Below are 17,780 nucleotides of genomic sequence, written 5' to 3'. Positions count from 1 at the left end.
AATTGATTCCGTACAGCCTTTCCACGAAAATATTTTTGGTGTCGATTTTTGTATTTCACTTCGTCGAGTCATCCCAAACGATCTAAGAAAACATTTTTAACTTTCGAAAAATTAAATTAAAAATTCTTAAAGAAAACTGTATTATGTATAAGACTTTTGCACATTACATTTAATTGATTTTATAGGATCGTAAACTTTTTAGAATATTACGTAAGTTCAATAGAAAACCTGAAAATGAAAACTGAAAGCGTTCAAATTCAATGTAATTATTTCCCACCAGATTAAAAAGAAGGAAAGGGATTGGAATTTTTTTTGTATTCCAGAGCTTTAGGTCTTGAACGGAAATGATGTTTTCCAATCAGTATTGCGATGTAGCAGAAATTTAAACAGGCGATTGGTACAAGATAAAAATACTTAATTTATGTTAATATATAAATACATCTCAACAGATTTACAAGTTCCTGGACCGAGTTGTAAAAAAGCATTCTCAATTCAATGTTAACGATGCATTCAAATACAAAAAAGTAACCAAATCCAAGTTCCGGTTGGTCATTCAAAATGTCTTATTTCATATTAATTTGCATTTTACTTCTGTCTGGGAAGCCATTGAGATTCTAGACGGATTTTAGGTTGATGCGAATTTAATACAATAGTGAAAAGTGCGTCTATATTCACGTGTTTTGCGTAATATCCCGGCGTTTCGCCTGGGCCAAAAGTTGCGGGCCCACTTCTCAAGTGAGAAAAAGGACTGGCACGGTCGTTAGCGAGTTTGTCGGGTATAGACCGGGCCACAAGCCCGAAGCAGAGACGTCAATGACTTATTAATATACATAATGTGTAATTGTCAATTCCAGTGATACGTTCGTTTATTTTCTTTTCGTTTGTTTCGTTTTCAGGCGCTTTGGACTCTTCTTCTGCTTCTTTTCTCGCATTTCGTTGCTGCTGGTTTTTTCGGCGTTGAGGTTCCTCCTGGCTACCGTGCCAGAATATGTCAAGGTATGATAATTGTGAGAAAATTTTCGTCCAAAAAGCTGAACAAATGTTTTCGTACGTGTCTTCAGAAAACGCTGCCGAACCGACAATTGGTGAATGGCATTGAAGAGGGCCTAAGGAGTGAGTACTGGCCATCACAGTTGCCACACAATCCGCCCGCCCGCCGGACCGAACCAGAAGTCAATCATGTGAGAAAAGGTGCGGTGCTACCGACACTTGGCTAGTTGCGGTAGTTCGCGAGGAGTCTATTATTTAAGTTTCGGGTGTAGAAACGTGGGCTAATTGAATATTTCAGGAGGCAATGTGAGCGCGGGAAAGTTTACAAAAGACCTCCGAAAAAGAAGAATACAACAATTTGAGACGAAATAGTTACATCTGGGTGTTCCCAGTGTACAAGCGTCACTTGTTTCGTGTGTTTAACTTTTTGTTTTCGTCAGCTCGTCAAGACGACGAGTGGGAAGCATCTCCTTTTTACTGAAATTTCAATACACCTGTGCGTTTCTCAAGCCGATCATTTGGTAGCTTGTCTGACTGGGAAGGGTGTCTGCCTGATGACTGCTATCAACGCTCAATTGCTTCTGTGAGGTCTAACATTCCAGGTGGTTGCATGACTTGGGTACGTTTTAGCCTTTCAGGAGAGGTCTGTGTTCTGTTTGATTAAGCCATTGCGAGTCGCTAGGGGTTTCGGAATTGCCCGATTTCATTTGAATAGTGTTTAAGAGCTTGTCGGCCTGTCAAAGGTTTTTCATTGAGTTCTCAGGGTGCATTAATTTATTAACTTAATTTAATTCGTTTTTGATGAAATGAACTTAAGAATGGTTTAAACCAACATACTAAGCAAGAAACAAGAATCGGATAAATATTCAAATTACAAACCATGAACGGGTTTGCTATTTGTCAATAATCTTTTTGACACGTGTTTTGCACCGTCTTGCGTAAACGATTTAAATGTGCAGTGATGTTGATGTGGCAGAGATTTACCATCCTCCGCGCGAATGCTTCAAACGCCTAATTTAAGATGTGGGTCACTGGTATCAATATGTCAGTTAGTGGTGAAAATAACTAACACAATTCGAAACGCAAAAAAACAACTTAATTTATCTAAAATTGGAATCCACTGTATTATAAACGGTATTGGACTTGTTTAAAGAATCCAAACGTTGCACAGAGGAGTAACTGGGGTCGAATCCTAGCCAAAATTATATGTTGCGGCTATTGCTGTTATTATGCTTTAATATGAACTAAAAATAGACAATAACTAGTTTTTGGAACAATTTGGCAACTATCCACCTACCAGTACAGAGGTCGATTTTCCATATACTTTCAAAAACTAGTATTTTCGAAGTATTCTTTGTGAATACATTTGTTTTTCCAGTTGCTTGAAGAGTTGGTCAATGGAAAAGGGACAAGAAAAGGGACGCTTGTGCACATATTTATAGAGATAATATTACCAAACATAGTATTTGGCCCTACAGCATTTCGGCGTACCTCAAATAAGTAAAAATATCAATATTTTCAAATTGCTTAGAGCTTGTGGATCGGACAAGATCGGAAGAGATTTAATGTTTTTTAGATAGCCGGAATCTTGTTTTATAATGTTGTTTCAGCAACTTTGTCGGATCTTGCCATATAAAGTAACTTTTTCATCATTCAAATTTGGAATAAAATGTTTAAAAAAGGTTATTTTGAAACTGGTGCAATACAAAGCAACACAACTATTTTCACTTATTTTTATGCTAAGTTTATACAAATAGTTGTGTTCAACTACGTTTGTTATAATATTGTCAGATTTAATACAGTCATCGTCACTAGAAATCGATTTTGCTGGATATATAATAAAAAATAATTAATAACCCCTTAAAATATCAACATTTTGCATCCATGCAAAAATTCTTTAGCAATTTTTGACATACATTATATTTTGCCACATTATGCAATATGCTTTTAGGTATGTAAAAAAAATATAACTGAATAAAAAATCGAAAAAAAAAATATATTTTGGTTATTTGCCAGGAATTTGTTTTAGTTACTCCTCTGTGCGTTGGATAGTATGTACAGATTACATGGAACAAATAATCATAGAAGCAATTGTTTTGAAATTGTTTGTTTATCAGATATACCCAGGTTTTTTACGCGGGGTTACGTACTGCGTAAAAAACCACGTAAAACCCAGGAAAAAACCGCGTTAATTCGAAAATCAGCGGAAAAAACTGTGTTTATTGGAAAAATTGCTTGGAAAACCCGTAGCAAAAGATTTAGGAGAATGTTGTCAGTTTATTGCACGGATTTCACAATTCACACGGATTTTGCTAAAAATATTCAAAACTTTTTTGAATGCTTTTGAACTTTCGGAAAGATGGAAAAGACGGATCTGGAAGACTCCTTATGGCTCGTGCTTCAACAATATGGATATTTTCTGAATGGTCTTGACGTGCAGGTGCCAGAAATTGAACTTTGACGTCATTTTGAAATCCAAGATGGCGACTTCCGGCTTAGCGAAATTCTCTATAATTCAATTAATATGAGTATTTTCGAAATGGTCTTGATGAGTAAAAGGCAAACGTTAATGTTTGAAATGCGTCGTGTATCTTCTTGATAACATAAACAGGAAATACGTCTACTGTTCGGCATATTCTTCGTATAATGAATCATCACTTTCTGATGATTTCAAAAGGGTTGTACTGTGGCAGAAAAGGGGTTTCAACTAATCACTAGTTTACAGCACTTTTGAACTCAGTAAGTTGGTGGTCATTTTAAATATAAAATCGTGTGCTGAATCCAAAAAGGAAGTCCAAAAAATTTACAGTGGAACAGTTTTCGAGTTAGAGTGAAGAAATGAATTTCTTCTTTAAAATCAAATGTGCGTTTAGTAAAATTCAAGTATCTACGGTTATAACGCATTTATATGAAATATTATTGTGTTAAATTAAAGGTAAACGAATATACCTTTGGTCGTCAGAACATTCTGTATTAGTACGGCTAATGGTTCAGACGTTATTTACAAGTTTGTTGAACTTGTTCTTATTTTTCCTCGTCATTTAAAGAAAAATGAGCGTTTGGTCAAAATTTTAACCACGATAAAATTCAAAAAAAATATTTTTAGGAAAACTTAAAACTTGCTATTAACCAATGAAAATAAGCGCTTGTTTGTTTGAATATGATGAAAATTATTTATTTTTTTGTAAGCTGGGAATTTTTGAGTTTCTCTGGATTAATTTATTGTACCGTCCCAACCCAAATTTTCTCTAGGGTTCGTTTCATAAAATATGAAGGATTTTCTGTTAGAGCTCTGTTAAACGAATAAAATGAAGAATTTTGAGAAATTTTGAGTTGGAGTAATATTCGACTTTGTCAAGTATCATAAAGCTAATAATTTGTAAAACTAAGCATTTATTTTCCTAGAAAATAGAACATCTAGCAGTTCGCACAAGATTTATTATAATTTTAAAACCCCAAAGTCTGAAGTTCAGAATAATTTGAAGAACTTAAAATATTTTGTAACTACACTTATACAATGTATAGAAGTTTTGTAAAATCGGTACGTCGTAGAAGCGTATGTGAATCCAATATTATTTTAAATTACGAACATCTTGACTAGCTAGTCGAACAAAACGTTACAAGAGAGGGAGATCAGTCATTCGTGAAACTAGTGAGAGCATTTAACATTTTGCGCTATCATAAATTTCCGAAATGTATATAAGGGCGTTGTGGAGCTTGCTGTTTACAACGAATTTTGTACATTTACGAATGTGTGTGATACATGTTAATATAGGGCTTATTATTTAGTACCAATTTTTTGATGACTTATCACTTTACGAAGCCCGAAAATATTGTTATCAGAAATCTTGAATTATTTGGATAAATGAGGCCGAATATTTCACCTTGAATCATATTCTCTCAAAATTCATTAGTTTATTTGTTTAACATAGTTTTAACAGAGAATCCCTCATATTTTATGAAGCAAACCCTCCAAAAAATTGGGATTGATACGGTTCACGGTTGATCCAGAGAAACTCAAAAATTCCCATTTTACAAAAAAATGATTAACTTTCACAATTTTCATCGGATTCAAACAAACAAGTGCTTATTTTCATTGGTTATTATAATCAGCGGTGATGCAAATACCCTCCACATAATTTGAGGTAGCTCAGATACCAATTTGAGAAACACCGAATTGATGGACTATTAAGGCAGCACAAATTTGCATATACTTAATGTCGGAAGTCACTCAACATTTGCACGATCTGGTAGAGAAGAAGTGTTAGATGTAGTTCTCTGTTCTGACGGTATTATGCATGAGTTTGCAAGCTGGGTCGTACCCAATGAGCTCGAACCGTCATTATCTGATCATAAGTACACCATCTTTGATCATTTAATTGTCTGGATGTAGTCTAGACGTCTAGATTGCGGTTCTACTGTGTGATAATTCAATTTTGAATAAGTGGTAGAAAAAATGGGATTTAATTTGCTAGATTGTAAACTACCACTCTTTTTATTAAACCGTTGATGCGAGTAGACCTTTTTCGCATTTTTGGGGAATCGAAAATTGAGTCACTTCCCACGATATGAAGTGGTTGCGAGAAGCGTGTTTCTTCTAATTGCTTAATTTTTTTTATCAAGATCAAATAATAGAAGCTCAATTGCAGCACAAATGCTTCGGGTCATTGTATATAGTCTTCGTGCCACAATGCTTATCGAGTGCAAGTAAGGTTGGAGAAAGGCCACTATTCGATTGTGCTTGATCTGTTGAAAGGTGTGTCGGGTGTCTCTTTTCAATTCTTCCTATCTCATTCATCCCCAGATTCAGTGGGTTTGGCTTAAGGTATGGTATTGTTTTGTTCTCTTTGGATAACGAGATGGTTGAAACAGAAAATTGAGGAGATAAATGGGAAGGCAGGGGACTTTCGTTTTATTTTCGAACCATATAGTATTCCCTTACATTGAGTGGAATCCCAAGTACTGATATTTGATGAGGCTAGATTTCCATAATTCTGGTTCATTAGCAGTTTTCTGGGATGTTCTGAGAACCAAGTCGCTTATAAAGAAAAAAAAGCAGTATTTTTGCAGTATCGACGACCGTTTTCTGAAATTTCTAGTGAAAAAGAGTGTTGATATATCCAATCATCGAGAAGTGTCTTTATTTCCATGGAAGTGAAAAATACATTCGTATTGTCTGTGTTCTTTGTGTCGTTATTTTCCTTATCCCTAACCTGACCACTTCCCCAATCCTTCCCATTAGTGAAATGATGAAAAGATAAATTATGGAAAGGCACAAATTTCCGATCAACATGGGGAACGTGCCATTTGAACCAGTCGCTACTGATTCCTGACTCCTGAAATAAGTTCCTGGGACTGTGTGTAAATGCTGGAGCAAGCATTCTAGGAAAATGGACGAATCGATATTTTTGGTAGGAATTTTCTTCCTAGTTTATATCTGTTTGTCTGTGGTGTGTATGTAACCCATGTGTGCCAATACTGCGATAATTTAGAATATTTATGTATTTCAGTCTACTTTCTACTTCTGCCGCAGTCAGACGTACAATCGAGCCAAGTGAACAACAGGCCTCTCGATCTAGTGTGCATTGTCTCGAGAACAAAGGAAACATCGGATTATTCTTGTCATCATGAGTAAAGTTGACGAAAAAGCTCTACTCCGACCCAACGCTGCGGTCGTTGACTTTAAATTTTGTTTAAAACGACCGAGTTTTAGTGAAGTGGAATACCTTCTGAAGGTAAAATGCAACTTAGACTTACGGAAGTGTTGTACCTGCAGTATCATCATCTTCGTTGTGCAGTGTTAATATCATTCAACACGTTAGCACAAGCCGAGCGTTTCGTGTTGAAGAACAACTTAAAACACGTGGTTGAAAGTGACAACGTTGGAATTAAGATTCCCGTATATATTGAGAATGATTATATAGATGTAAGGTTATATAACCTATCACCTCGTACCCCTCCTGAGCTAATTGCAAAATGCATGTCGCAATACGGAGAAGTAGAATCCGTTACACCTGATACTTGCAGAAACTTCTTCCCGGGTACTCCTAACGGCGTTTTTGTAGTGAGGATGCGGGTTGAAAGGCCTATACCCTCCTACTTGGCAATAAAACTCAATACTCACGGAATTACAATTATGCAAACTACGCTATGCACCCATGAGGGGCAAACTCCTACGTACAAGTATTGTAATCAGACAGCTCATCATGGACAACCTTACGCGGAAGATGCAGAGGAAAATGCATCTCAATTGATTGCCAACTCATCTACGGCAAACCAACCTAAAACAGAGTTTTCAATACCAATGCCCAAACCACAAACGGTGGCTAAATTTGTGGCAGCTGTTCAGACCATTATGACAACCGCAAAAGAATCATCCAGCACCCCAAAAGCAACTGTAAGCAGCATTGGCAAGGATAACAATAACAGTGACGGATTTACGCTGGTCAACATTAAATGCAAGCAACAGGGAAAAACATCTGATCGCGGACACCAAGCCGGCTTCGACCTGGACGTGAAAACCAAAAAAGAATTAAATGACCCCCCAGATGCAGATTGCCAGCAAACCCCACGAAAGAAGGTCTCTGCTCGCAATAAAAAGTTGCGCGCACGAGATCCAATATTATAATATTATTTGTTTATATTTTTATTTTTACATTTGTAAACATATAAAAGATCCACGGCTCCGTTAAGCTACCGCTATGAGCCGTGTCAATTAAACGAATTTAAAAAAAAATATTTATGTATTTGTTCTTCAGGAGGCTAAGGGCTCTCCGTTTATTAATAATCCTTCTGCCCAATGCAATGATAGACAAATCAGAATTTTACCCTTTAAGTGACGCTATTGAGCACATATTTTTTCATATTTCTAGATCACAATAACTCAGAATTGACCTTTTGAAGAATTTCGCTGAAGATTCTTCTAAATTGCTGGATCTTGTTCCATATCCAACTAACCTTGAGCAACCATTGTTAATCAGAATATGAAATCATTTGAGATGCCGAGCTTTCGAACTGCGTTTCGAGGCGAGCAAGTTTGACAGTCAACTCTCTAGAAGTATCAAGTATGCACAACTCATAGCAGATAACAGTATTAAAAGGCTACTGATTAGAATGAGTTTGTCGTATCCACGAGTTCATGTACGTTGTTGGAAAACTTCACCGATAAACAACAATCCAAAAAACTGTAACACTTCTAGAACCCAGCGCAACCTTTTTATAGAGATCCTTGTTCTTAGATTTGAGTTTCCGGAATGTAACAATATCTATCGTAACGTTTGAATGCTTGAAGAAGGTGAATTTATAATCAGACATCGACGGGTAGTTAGCCCGCGTTAATTTACCAACTCATACCTTATACTGTCGGAGCAGAAAATCTTATCTAATACCTTTTCCTTCCAGATAGTCTAAATATTGAGCAATTTTCCACATTGAGCACCTGCACTTTTATGATACTTATGTATTACATCAATCTAGAGTTCCTTAAATTAATATGTAAGCTGTCCCAAATGATAGAACTGCTATTTGAATCATTATTGTTTAAGGTATGTGAGTCAATATTCAAAATCATGTTCAAAGGAAGAATTACATAGTGTTGGATTAGATTTGCTGCATTGAAACATGGTGCTTTAGTAGGGTTCGGTATATACCGCACCCGCACTGAAAAATCTGTCGTGCCGTGAGAAACTTTTTCCCGCGGATGCGGTGCGGGAAATGAGCTACTACCGTGCTGTATTACCTCAACCGTGCTTCAAAAATAATTGATAATGTCTGCAGTCTGCATTAAAAAGTGAATTATTGAATTATGAACTGTTTTCGATGACATTTTTTCAAATGTGGATTTTGATTAATTTGAAGAATTTAAAAATGAACTAATAATATTGAGACTTAAAAACAACTCAAAGAATATAATTATCATCAAACCAAATGATTTTGGAGGAATTGGTAGTAAAGGAGACAAATGTATGAAAAGCGTCCAGAATAAAGAGGGATCCAAATTAGACTGATTACCCTTTCATTTGTTCTTCAACATCGTTTTTATACTTCTTTTGATTTCTGTGTTTTTCTGCAGTCCGTTTTATAAGACTCTTTCTAATAACTTTTGTTCGCATACGCCCATTATTTGTGGGAATATTTTCTATCAAATTAACAACTAATATTTTTCAGTTAGGAGTATTTTGTGATTTTTTGAAAGTAAAGCTTTCAAAGTTAGTGTGTTTTTGTTTTGCGATTTTTTTGTAACTCTCAAAGCCTCCTACAATATTGTGACAAAGTTAGCTCAGATGCCAAATTTCGCATAGCTTGAAGAATTTTTGATCCTTGCCAACATCAATTGAAGTTTTTACTGTTGGCATTATGGGAAATATTGGAAAAATTAAAAAAAGGAAGAACTTTCGAACTAGCCATTAGAAAGATAGGGTTTTTTTTGATATCTGGTTCCTAAAATCCCCTATTTGTAATAACATTTCTGCTGTATGCTGCAAATCATACATTTGTTGCAGTTATTCTAATGTTCAATAACTCTGTACCGGTTGAGATTGGAGGAATTCCTGAATAGATATTATATGTAGAACGATTTTTGCAGTTAAATATGTAGTTATCTTATTGATGAAATTCAACATGTGTTTATATCACTGTATTGGGATATGTGCGCTACTATATAGAAGTACTGATGAAAATTCATTTCATTTTCATGTGTCAGTCATTGCAAATATGAAAATTAAACGTAAACATATACAACTTCATTATTCCATTTTTCATTTAAATGAAGGATAATTAAATTAAAAGTTTTCCTATTAATTGCTGCGTTTGTATACTGATAAAATACAGCTACATTTCATAGGACTTCAGTGCTATGCTAATATTTAGAAGAATGATCCTGAAAGATGCCAATCTTCTCGAATCTATCTAAGACAGACCGCGAACCGGCTAACTTCACACCATCTTCTACTGCAACCACTACCACTACTGATCAGCGGGCCCTCCGCCATACCCGGACCGGGTGCTGGAGATTCTCCCGCGGCCCTTCTACAACCGCAATCCGCCAGCCCAACTACTACCACCGCCCAGCGGGCCCTCCACCACACCCGGACCGGGTGCTGGGGAGGTTCTCCCGCGGCCCCTCTACAATCGAAATCCGTCAGCCCAACTACTACCACCGCCCAGCGGGCCCTCCGCCACCGTTCGGACCGGGTGCTGGGGAGGTTCTCCTGCGGCCCTTCGACTGCGACAATCTGCCAGCTCATCAATCAGGAACGCTCAGCGGGCCTTCCGCCACATCCGAATTCGACTAACCGCAAATAAACAAGTCACCCACCACCATCGTTCAGTGGGTCCACCGACATACCAAAACCGGGCGCTGGGGAGGCTCTCCCGCGGCCCTGGCAAGCTGCCTTCATTCCGGAGCTCAACACCTCATCAATCCAATAGCTAATTGATCTCAAAGAAGAAAAACTAAATCAGTGAAATGTATTGCAACTATCTCCTTTCTTATGGCGAATGACCCTGTGCGGTTAAAGCCCAATAAATAAATAATAATAATTAGAAGAATGACAATGTTTTACCTTGTTTCGAATGTATTTATCTTAAAATATACTGCATTTTATTAATAAAAATTGTACATTCTGAGGAGTCCGTCAATGTTAACTTTCAAGTAAATAAGAATAACATTTTATTATACACTCAGGTTTTTTTACGCGGGGGATACGAGCCGCGTAAATGAAAACCGCGTAAATGAAAACCGCGTAAATTTCAAAATCCGCGTAAATGAAAACCGCGTAAATTTCAAAATCCACGTAAATGAAAACCGCGTAAATTTCAAAATCCGCGTAAATGAAAACCGCATAAATTTCAAAATCCGCGTAAATGAAGTCCACTTAAATTTAAGAATCCGCGATGAAGGGAACCTCATTGATGGATACCGCGTAAATTCCAAAATCCGCGTAAATGAAAACCGCGTAAATTTCAAAATCCGCGTAAATGAAGACCACTTAAATTTAAGAATCCGCGATAAAGGGAACCTCATTTATGGATACCGCGTAAATTCCAAAATCCGCGTAAATGAAAACCGCGTAAATTTCGAAAACCGCGTAAATGAAAACCGCGTAAATTTCAAAATCCGCGTAAATGAAAACCGCGTAAATTTCAAAATCCGCGTAAATGAAGACCACTTAAATTTAAGAATCCGCGATAAAGGGAACCTCATTGATGGATACCGCGTAAATTCCAAAATCCGCGTAAATGAAAACCGCGTAAATTTCGAAAACCGCGTAAATGAAAACCGCGTAAATTTCAAAATCCGCGTAAATGAAAACCGCGTAAATTTCAAAATCCGCGTAAATGAAAACCGCGTAAATTTCAAAATCCGCGTAAAAAAAAACCGCGCAAAAAAACCGCGTAAAAAAAACTTGAGTGTATATGGTTATACAAAATTAATGAATAATTTTTAGACACAATTTTTCAGAATGCATTCATTTTACCGCATTACCGCGGGGTGCGGTGCGGTAAATCCAGCGTGGTTGCGGTAAGCAGTGCGGTTTTTTTTCGGTAGCGGTGCGGGCTATTCATTTACCGCCCACATCCGCACCGTGACGAACCCTATGCTTTACCTTATGACTCTCATGACTTGATGAGCAGTAATATGAGATAGCAACTGATGCAAACATTTTCGTGTTTCAGTTAGATTACTTTTTTAAGCGGTTCTTCTCTGCTTCACAAAACAATCAGCTATTATTAATTGATTTGTTACTGAGTAATAAACTACGATTCGCTGTATGCAGCTACATGGTTCAAATAATTGAAGAACCAACGACTAACTGTGCAAATGACATCTTTAAAAATTCTGAATTGACTATAGGTTGGATATGGCACATCAAGTTGCAAAAGGTATATGAAAAAACAACGGGCCGTTTGGTTCGCGAAAAAAGTAATTACACTAGGTGGACTCAATTGCGTAAATCGTTCGGTTGGCTGCCTACTTGGTAGAGAGCTCTAAAAGTACAGTAAACACTTGCCAAGCGTGAGGGGGTTTGGTCGGTTGGAAAAGCTTCTCTTGGCGAGGCGCGTAAAATGGTGATTGATGTTGAATTGTTTTATGGTACGTGCGTGAGCGAAATTTATCGTTAGCCATGTTGTGATGTTTTGTTCGTTAGTCATACACGCAGCGAGAACGAATCGGAGTTTGTGGCGGCTTATCAGTTTCATTCCGGGTCCGCGCTTTGCACGATGCGACGACTGACTAAGTACAACACAGCAGGTACGAAAGAAAAGTGAAAGGGCGATTCGGTGGTATCGTGGGAAAGAACTCTGACTGTTTTTTTTTGTGGGTGATTACTGCTTGTGACTAACTTAATTAGGGAAGCAATTGAAGGATTAGAATCAGCCGGGATTTCACACATTTGTCTAGCTAGGTTTTCAAGGTTTGGAAGCAACATACAAATTGCTTATAGAAATGTCGAATAAGTTCTCAGCCTCTTCCGAGCTCTATTACAGCAACAATGATTAGGATGTACTAGATAAGAGGTATGAATCTGAAGGTCACGTACACAATTTTTTTCCGGTGAGGATCATTGCGCATCTAGTGTTGGTCGTACATTGTACATTGAAATGCGTAGTTTAATACTAGCGAATTGTGTTGTTGGTTAAAAATGCAGGTTACTAATTTGTATTTGTAGTTGTATTTGTATTTGTGAACATTCGGACCCCAGGACCCCCCCCCCCCCCTGGATCCGCCACTGTAACCGAACGAACCGTTTTATGGTCGATAGCGAAAACATCCATGCTGATTATGTCAAAGGGGACGTCTCAAACAGCGTTGTCAATCATCTCAGGCGATGTCGAATCTTGAGAAAAGACGCTCGTGCAAAACAACTCCACTTATCTTCAACTAGCTAATTTCGGCTAATGTTAGGAACACAACCGGAGCATATGCGGTTCCTTCCTTCTGCCCAACGGGCTGGGGAGGAGATCTTTCAAAGTATACTCTATTTACAATTTGGAAAACAAACTACGAAATTTTAGTATATTAAGTTGTGGACCATTTTTTGTGAATGACCACCTCAAATCTTTTTTAACCTTCCGGCAGTCGCGCTAGTGCACTGAGTGCACGCTGCTTTGAAAATCTAACGAAATCGTCTTAGAGCACCAGCGGCTGCAGGAGGGTTAAAATAAATTTTTAATTCATCCAGATTATGCTTCAGCATGTTCCAGAAAGTTTGTCTTATCATGATAAGTATCTTTCCAGAAGAGATCATTTATCTATATTCTGCGGCTTACAAGTTAATTGGTCTATTTTTATAAAATTAACGAAAGTTGCAACTAGATGTACTACATCATCACTATGAAAATCAATAGATTCTACTTTTTTGTTATCTCCAGTTGAGTTATAGATGATTTGAAAAAAGCATAGTTTTTCGCAAAATGTTTAACATACGTTGTACGAATTATTCAATGAACTTCTAATTTGAAATACATTCAATTGTCGACCTAACATATGCAATATATAGTGTTTTTATTGTATAAGGATCTTTAATGATAGCTAAAGCGTTTTATAAAACTGAGTATTTTGTTAGCTTTAAGAATAATGGTGCTATAATGATCAATAAAATTTAGCTTGGAATCTAATATAACTACTAGATCTCTGATTCTTTCACATTTAACAATAGTTTGATTTCCTAAGGAAATTTATACTACATATGGTGTTTGTCGTTTTCGACTAAAGGTTATTGAATTACATTTTTCCTTTTTTAATTTCGACGTTAGTCACATTTTCTTTTTTACATTTTAATGGCATTCAATTTAGAGATTACTGGGTAGGGAAAGTTATGAAAATTAGAGCCATAGTACTCAAGTGAGAGCAAGGATGTGAAGTAAACAGATCGGAATTTCATTTTTTCCATATAACCACTCTACTGTCTATGCCAAGACACATGCTGGTGAACTCGGGTGATTCGCAGTTATGATGCTTAAGCTCGACCCTCACCAGCAGAAGACAAAAGTTAAGGCAGTACGATATTAAGCCTGTTCTAATGACCCTGCCACTTATAGTTTTCCGATCTGTTTACTTCCAATCCTTGCTCTCACTTGAGCACTATGGCTCTAATTTTCATAACTTTTCCTACCCAGTAATCTCTAGCTAATTGAATGTCGTTAAAATGTTATTGAATTTCATTTTTTCACGTTCAGTTGTAAGAGGCTTCTTGACACCACGTGTGGAAAATTTGTATTTCGTTTTGGAGTGTATTAAGGGGCCATCCATATACCACGTGGACAATTTAGGAGAAGGTAGAGGTCACGAGAAAGTCCACGCTTGCCCACGGGAGGGGGGAGTGGGAGTACGGAAAATGTCCATGTGGACTTTTCACTATATTGTTGTCTTTTATGAGAAAATGAAACATATTTGTATCGTCATTGGTGTGAGTGCTTATCTTCAATTTTTTTCAAGATTTTGAAATAGTGCTTATAACTGCATAGTATGCGAGTGTGCATGCATGTGTGAAAATTGAGAACATTGATGGTAACTATCATTAAAAACTAGCTTGTGGTTGAAATTACGAACCAATTCACGAACCCACAGTTTATTTCAATTTTGTATCATTATGATAAATCTTTGAAACATTGTATAAGATCATAAGTTGTTCAGAAATGAGATATTTCCACGGAAAATTTTAGCAAAACATTAAAAAAGCGTACGATATTCTGTAGTTGAAGTATGAACGAACGTCCTTCTGCATCATAGTAGTTTGGCACATTGGAAAATTTCTTGAAAACCCATTTTTATGAAATTACCCAATTTTTTTGGAAGTCCCCGTGGACATCATAGGGAGGGTGTAGGGGTATAGGAATTGTCCACGCTTGTCCAAGGATGGGGAGGAGGGGGTCAAAAACGAAGTTTTTTTGGTCCACGTGATACATGAACGGCTCCTTAATATCCTCGCCATTTCTTATCTCCAAGTAAAGTTTCGTATTATCCGCGCAGATTAGCACTTTCAGTTTTTTTGAGAATGAAGGAAATATCGTTCACGTATAGAATATGCAATAGAGGGCCTAAATGAGAGCCTTACGAAACTCCTGAGGTGACTTCAATTGGATTAGATTGGTTTCCTTCAAATTAGTTATTAGCTGACGATAGGATAGATATGATCCTAACCGCATGTGAGCAGCCCAGGTTCAATGTCCATCTTTTTTCAATTTATATAGTAACAAATGCATTACTAAAGTCTGTGTAAAGTGCCTCAACGTAGTTCCCATTATCCATTGCAATCAGTGAATAGTTAATAAATTCTATCAAATTTGTTGAGGGCGAACAGCCTTTGAAGAAGCCATGCTGTACGTTAGTAATTAAAAGGTTGCAAATTTTTGTTAGTTGAAAGAAACCGATTTTTTAAAAACTAGATATTCTGAAAGTACATATAGTATTGCTCAAAAGTCCTTTGTAGTTTCCTTATGTCCTGCATTTTCTGAGAAATGACGTCCTTTCCTTATCTTTCGTTTTAGAGTTATGCTGTCTTTGGCAAAGTTGTTACACGGCATCTAGCGCTTTATGTGATCATTTCATATTAGTTCGGAGCTCAGCCGCTAGAGCGGCGCTGTTAAGGGGTTACACCACTGTAGAACACGAAAAAATAGGCGATTTCGTAATTTTATCTAGACGCAAAAAAGAGGTAAATCGGAATTTTGTAAAATAAGACTTATAATACTAGTTGTGAAGCACACAAAAAATATTTTTTCAAGCGATTTTGTCACAAGATGGCGGCCGTGCAGCATTTTCCCGTTGACACCTCTTTTTGGAAAGGGTCCACGGCCGGAAACCTACCTCCCGTAATTTTAAACCTAGAGCTTAAAACTAAAGTTTTGCGATTCCTTATAACAATAGCAGGCGACGTACGTAGGATTTTTTCGTAATTAGACTTTTCTGCACGCCTTTGTCGATAACAGAGATGTCAATATTATCGACGAAATACCACCCACAAAAGACTTTTGAGCGCTACTGTACGTTGAGGAAAATTCTCTCAAAACTAAGATCGAAGCACTACAGCTTGAGTTACAGCCATTTTAGACCACTACCTGTTGACCACTCGAAGGCGGCACGTAATGTTCGATACGCGGGAACGTTGACTCACTACACTGACCGTTAAATTGAATTATTTCGGAATCGCATTTTATTTTTGAAAAGTTACTTTGCGGCGATCACGATATCTCACGAACCAATTTACCGATCATTCTGAAATGTTCACCCGTTTTCTTTATTATATCAGCTACAGAAATATTTTTATTTGAATGCGCGTTTACATTTTTTTTGACCGGAAAGCTCAATTCGTACTGCGCATGAAAAATAAGGCAATAATGGGTTAACCCTCCGGCACTCGCGCCGTTGTATTTAGTGCAACATCTTCAGAAACTCTAGCGGAATCTTGTTTCAGCATCAACGGCTGCTCATTCGGGGAACCATTCGCGCGAGTTTCGGAGGGTTAATGAAAAGTTTCACTCGGCAGCAGCTTCAATATCAATGTAATCAATGACGTTTCAAGGCGCCGAATGTTTATTGGCTTTTAAAATAAAAATTTCAAAGTCAAAACATGTAGCTTTAAAATAAAAAAAAGCAAAACCCAGCTCAATTTCAGTCCTCAATTTAAAGTAAAAGGTTTAATAGATATTTTGGACCACTCTAGGACTAGGCATGATTTTGGGATTAAAACATGAGAGGACTGCAAATCTCAGCGATTACACTAATGCAGAACATCGGCTTGCAAGTGATCGTCACTTCAGACTACATTAACTAAGAGAGCCAAAAATAATGTTATTTTTTCTTGGAATGTTTATTTTAATTTCTGCCGCCCAAATTCTATTGTAGCCCGTGACTATAATATACTTTGGCCAGGATAATAACGTGGCCAGGATAATAACGTGGTATGCTATGTTATGAAAATTGATGTAAAATCAAATCATTCTAAAATTTCATTTCGAATTTTCGTGTTGTCTTCAACCAATTTTGTATTAATTTAAACATTGATTGAAAATGACTATTAAAAATTAATTGCTTTTCTAATTATTCTTATGCCGATATGATTGAAAAATATATGATGTGTACCATCATGTAAATACAGGTGTAGAATTATATGCTTTTTGATGCTCTAATTTCCGTAATGTATGTTTATTACCGTCTTGGTTCTCATTTCTTGCAAATTTTATTTTTTCTGTGCGTATTATTAAACAAGTATTGTGCTCTCTTGATTTACGGCAAAAAAAAACTATTTTTCGGGATCTTCGGCATTGAAAAAATTTTTACGCTCTGGAAAGAAGTAGAAATGACCTTTCTAACGGTATGCTATGTTATGTTCTTTGTTAAAAATACTTTGCGGCTTTGGGTCAACAATATGAAAACAACCATAATTCTGCGATTTTTCCATGAAAATTATGAAAATTACTCATTATTCTTCTTAAGTAGCGTCTTCGTTTTAATAACATTCAAACAAACAAGTGCTTATTTTCATTGGTTATTATAATCAGCGGTGATGCAAATACCCTCCACATAATTTGAGGTAGCTCAGATACCAATTTGAGAAACACCGAATTGATGGACTATTAAGGCAGCACAAATTTGCATATACTTAATGTCGGAAGTCACTCAACATTTGCACGATCTGGTAGAGAAGAAGTGTTAGATGTAGTTCTCTGTTCTGACGGTATTATGCATGAGTTTGCAAGCTGGGTCGTACCCAATGAGCTCGAACCGTCATTATCTGATCATAAGTACACCATCTTTGATCATTTAATCGTCTGGATGTAGTCTA

Source organism: Topomyia yanbarensis, chromosome 3 (assembly GCF_030247195.1).
Source record: "Topomyia yanbarensis strain Yona2022 chromosome 3, ASM3024719v1, whole genome shotgun sequence".
Classification (NCBI taxonomy): Eukaryota; Metazoa; Arthropoda; class Insecta; order Diptera; family Culicidae; genus Topomyia; species Topomyia yanbarensis.
Note: the sequence above shows the minus strand (reverse complement) of the source record.